Source organism: Pygoscelis adeliae, unplaced genomic scaffold, assembly GCF_000699105.1.
Source record: "Pygoscelis adeliae isolate BGI_AS28 unplaced genomic scaffold, ASM69910v1 Scaffold26, whole genome shotgun sequence".
Lineage (NCBI taxonomy): Eukaryota > Metazoa > Chordata > Aves > Sphenisciformes > Spheniscidae > Pygoscelis > Pygoscelis adeliae.
The window spans coordinates 5947375-5952365 of record NW_008825104.1 but is presented as its reverse complement, the minus strand read 5'-3'; positions in this window follow the sequence as shown (position 1 = coordinate 5952365).

Genomic DNA, 4991 nt, shown 5'->3' with positions numbered 1-4991 from the left:
TGTCCAACAGAAGCAGGCACTTGGTTCATAAATAACATGGACATTAGCTACTTCTGCAGCAAAAATTAGAAGATACCGCATCAAATCTGTGATTTAGGACCACCAAGAGGAGATGTTCTTTGTTGCTTTGTTTTTATAGTACTTCGATGAGCACAGGCAAATACAGTTGCAACTATTTTCTGATGCTGCTCCTTGGAACTATTATTTATAGCCTATATAATTCCTCTCCAAATCCTGATTTTTTGGCAATGCAAAGCAGTAGCTAGGCCAGGAGTTAATGATTATGAGATAAGCATTTATCTCACTTGGTGCCATGTCGGCTTGTTCTACTTTCAAATATTATTTGCTCTTATGCATGCTGTTCTTCTGCCAAAGCTGAAGACAAATTACTATTCTTTTTCCAAGAAAGAAAGCACTGTGACTCGATTCCAATTAACAGTGTGGGGTTTAAGTATAATCTTTGTATTGTTCCCTTTTTTTTTTTTTACTCCTATTGATCACTATTGCGTACTTGTCATCTGTTACTCTGTAGCCTTCCAACTTTTCTCATGTCTAAAGATATACTTGCAGTAGAGACGTCTTGAGCAAAAAGTGAATTTTTAGGCTCTTGTCTGAAAAGACAGAGGTCCCAGATGTTATACTGTTTTTCTAGCATGCTTATGCACATTGAAGAACTGTCCCACTTACAAACATTTACTAAGTAGCTTTCTCCTGCACTGTACCCTGCATTCCCTTTGAATGTGTCCTTACCTTTCATTTTTTATTCTGCATGATGGAGCCTCAGGTTACTGTCAGGCAGCCAGAGCTGGTTATTGCTTCCCAAGTGTTGCTGTTTGCTGTGCAATTGGAGATGGCAACAGTGTGAAGGACCAAAAAAAAGCACAATGGCTTCTGTTCATTTTATTATTTATCTAGGGATTATTTCTTTGTGTCTTCTCTTCTCAATGTAAGTGGGGTGATCCAAGAGTCAAAATGGAAGGTATTTTTCTCTTTAGAGAAAATATTTCTCTCTAAAGTTAGAAGTTCGCCACAGAGCCACTGTCATACATAAGTCATTACACAGAGAAGCAATGAACAGGCAGTATATCCTATAACCCACCTGTGTTTATTATTTGATATTTGACCAAAAACTGGAGTTTTGGTAAAACTCAAAATTTGAGTAAATTACTCAGTCCTTTAATACACTGAATATGTAGTGAGAAATGCAGAACAGAGGGAGGTACCACCCCCTGTGAAGATACTAATTTGTAAATCCAGTAAAAAGTTTAAGCCTGTCTGAGCATCCTCATGCTCTGGCTTTCCTGATCACTGCCTTCCAGAAGCAAGGTCTGCCTCTGCTTGGTTTTCACAGGGTTAGTGAATGTGTCTGCTTCTGCTTGGTTTTCACGTGGTTAGTCCATAGCACATATTCTTCTCTTGTTTCATTGATCTATTGTTTCTATAAGATTAATTCTGGGTTCTAGTCTACTTTTTGTTTTGTCATACTTTTCTACTGGCCCAATAAAGAGATTTTTAAAATTAAAAAAATAAATTTTTGTTATAACTATATTTTGATTCATACTTGTCTATTTCAACATATTTTACAGACATTAACTAACTAGTCTAACTGGTATTCCTGTGAGATGAGTCTAATTTTTTATTTTTCCCTTGGTATTTAGCTTTTTCTGAAATCTAATCTGAAGAGTAGTTTATGGTTTCATGTTTTCAGTAGCTAATGACTTTTACCCAGACACCCTCACTCCACCAACCTCAGACAAATACTGGCTAAAACGTCTTTGTCAGGTTTTTGCTCTTTGGTCATCAGGTGACGTGAAACAGAAGGAAAAGTCTGCTAGTGACTTCATTCATTATGTATTCATCAAACCTACATCTGTACCTACAAATACATTAAAAACTGCATTAACTGTTGTGATTCCTCAAAAAATTAAGTAAACGTGTAACTTCATACATGAATTTGTGAATCCATGAATCCACACTTATGTCTTTTCTAAACTGGACAATAAATTGGATGTGCTTTGACTTTTGTAGCGAGAGGGATTCAGAATGAAAAATAAATTATGGTATTTCTAGCAATGAGTGCCAAACATTCAGAAACCACAGCAGATAAGACCATTTTACTGCGAGAGGCTATCTGCTAAATGATAGGCCCTAAAAATATTTTTTTCTTTTTTAATTTCCTCTGAAAAAATCACAGTAGGACCAAGGAAATAATCTAAGGTTCATTGCACATTTGATAAAAAATCTGCTTTAGCCAGTTTTCTGCCTCAAGGTGTCTAATCAAGACTAAAAAACACATCATAAAATCTCAGCAAGAATATCAGAAATAAGCACATCTCACTGCTATTTATATCTGCTTCTTCAGCCCCTCTTGTTCATATTGGTGTGATGATGTCTAAAATAAGAAAATCAGTTGGCTTGAAGTGTTATAGCTTTTTCCTACTCTTTAGGAATAAATAAAAACTTCTGAGCAGCTAGCATCCTGCCAGCTGTACCTGGAGCTACGCAAGCGTACACTGCCTTCCTTTTATTAAATAAACTCTGGGATGAGTCAAGACATTGAAGGCTTCCTTACATCCCAGCAAAGGCATAGCTTTGGGAGCAGTGGAAGGAAAATTAACTGTAACGAGAAAGCACATTTCACCCAAATCTACAGTAAGGCCTTCAGCAGTGAGTGTTTTTGTATCTATGCAGCGAGGCAATCCTCCATTTGCAGCAGCGCGCGAGCACCCTGTGGACACGTGCTTGCAGCTGTGTTTATTAACTGCTAGCCTGCAAAAAAATGTTTGAACTAAAGAGCAGCATCCGAATCACCTAACCTACCGGCCCATCACATGTAAGGTGCCTAATGAAGAGAATCTGGAAGTAAATACCCATGCTCTGCGGAACAAATAAAACAGGGCTTCTGAAGGCCTCCATGAGTACCCTGCCTGCCAAGGTACAGACTCCTGCCTCTGCCCACACTGTAGGCAGGGAGCACTTCACATCAGCAAGACTGCTTCACTAGGGGCCTAAAATGTAAGTGCAAGTTGGGTGCCAAAGCCAGACACCCAAGTTAGGCCGGCCAGGTCTAAGCCCAAGAAGTTAGTGGTCTGTTACACCCATCCTGCCCGAGAGCGTAGGGCCCCCAGGCACACAGGGCTCTCCCACAGCCACTGCGCAGGCAGCTGCAGGCAGCACACCCCACTCACAAATGTTGAGCTCAGGATGGCTTTTCCAAACACTGCTGAGTGCAGAACAGCATGGCCCCTTCACACGAGGGTGTGTTTCTTTAAAGGCATCGGGGAGATTTGGGGGGTTCAGAGCCCATTCAAGACTGTCTCCCCAGGACTGAGGAGCACGGAGTCACATCACATATGTGCATTCCAGCCATCTGAGCCTTAAGTGAAGGCGTATTAGTGTATCAGTGATGGTATACCAAAGGCATGCACAGTGTCATATTCTGCTTCAAACTGGCTCTAACGCTTCTCTGATATATATACTTGTTGAGGAGCTTTCTATGTAGACACTCTTGCCATTCTCTTTTTAAAAAAGCTTCTTGTAATGTCATATGATCCTTGCAGTTCCTCTAGGGGCAACTGACTCTGCTTCACAAGGGAGGCTCTGCTACATCTGTCAGTGGCTCGAAAGCTGGTGTGGACATGACAGACAGTGACGTCACCTGTCCGCTCAGACCTAGTGCAATGCCAGCTGGTGCAAAGTTCCTCTCCTTCTGCACAGCACTTCTCCTCTGCAGTAGCCACAGCCAGAGGCAGGAGATGGCAATGGCCCTGACAGCACAGGACAAAGCATGTGGCCATCGCTGTTGTATTTCAGCCAGCTTGGAATCACCATGGGATTCAGCTCTGAGCACAGCATCCGTTCCTTGCGCCTGAAGCTGCACAGGGCATGCAGGAGGACACGGGAGTGTGGCCAATACTGTTAGTGCAGCCATCTGTTAATAGACCTCCTACTTCCATGAAATGTGCAGGAACCTCCCTCTTGACCTCCTGCAAATTGGATTTAAATTGACAAACTTGTTCAAAAGTCACCAGAGTGACCGACAGAGGCTGAGGCTGCATAAGCTCTGTCTCCCCAGGAAAGCAGGGTAAACAATGGAGGAATGAGACGAAGAGAGAGAGAGGAGAAAAGGTTTGCTAGGACATTATAGATCAAATATATGTAGTGTCTAGTAACCATCCAGCTAAGCAACATGGGTGAACATTAGTCATCTGGCAGTAAATGGATTCTGACTTCTATGATGCAGAAAAAAGGTTCTTAAGAAATCCTGAAAATCCAAAGCGTGCCCTAAAAAAAATCACATTTGACATCAACTCTGAGACAATAAAATGGAGAAAACAGTACTGTGGTAGAGGGGAAAAAAAGAATGGCAAACATATTTCTGCTTGTAAAATAAGCTTGGTCTGCTTCTGAAGTCTCTTTCCATTTCCCAGACCCATAAATGAACAGAAGGAAAAATATGCAAACTCTAAGAGAACATTTATTTTAAAAATTGTCTGGCTATTTGCTGGAACATCAGAGAACTGAATATCTAAATACTGTTTGTCGACCAAAAAAGGAAATTACAAACTAACCAAAATTATTTTTGGTGGTAACTGTATGTGTAAACAACAATAAAAACAAAGACCTGTAATATCAAAAATAGAGTTTATTGTGTTTTACCTTCTGACCCCAATCAGGAAAGCGGTTCTGTTTCTTAACTGTTTAGTTAGCCCCACCTGCCACATCAGTAGGTGACAGATCAAGCTGCAACCAATAGACCATCGTCTGGGAAGGATTATTGTCACTGTTCTCTGCAGAAAAACAGTGGTAAAAGAAATACCGAGAAGTGGTGATGAGGTTTTAAAAAATAAGCATAATTATTTTGTACGCTCTTTCTCAGCAATCAGATATTTTCCTTTGAAGCTGAAGAGCTTCCCTAAGCACAGTACAAGCCAAACCCCATAACCCACTTGCCTACTGGCTCCCCTTTGCATTTCCCCCCCTCCCCTCTT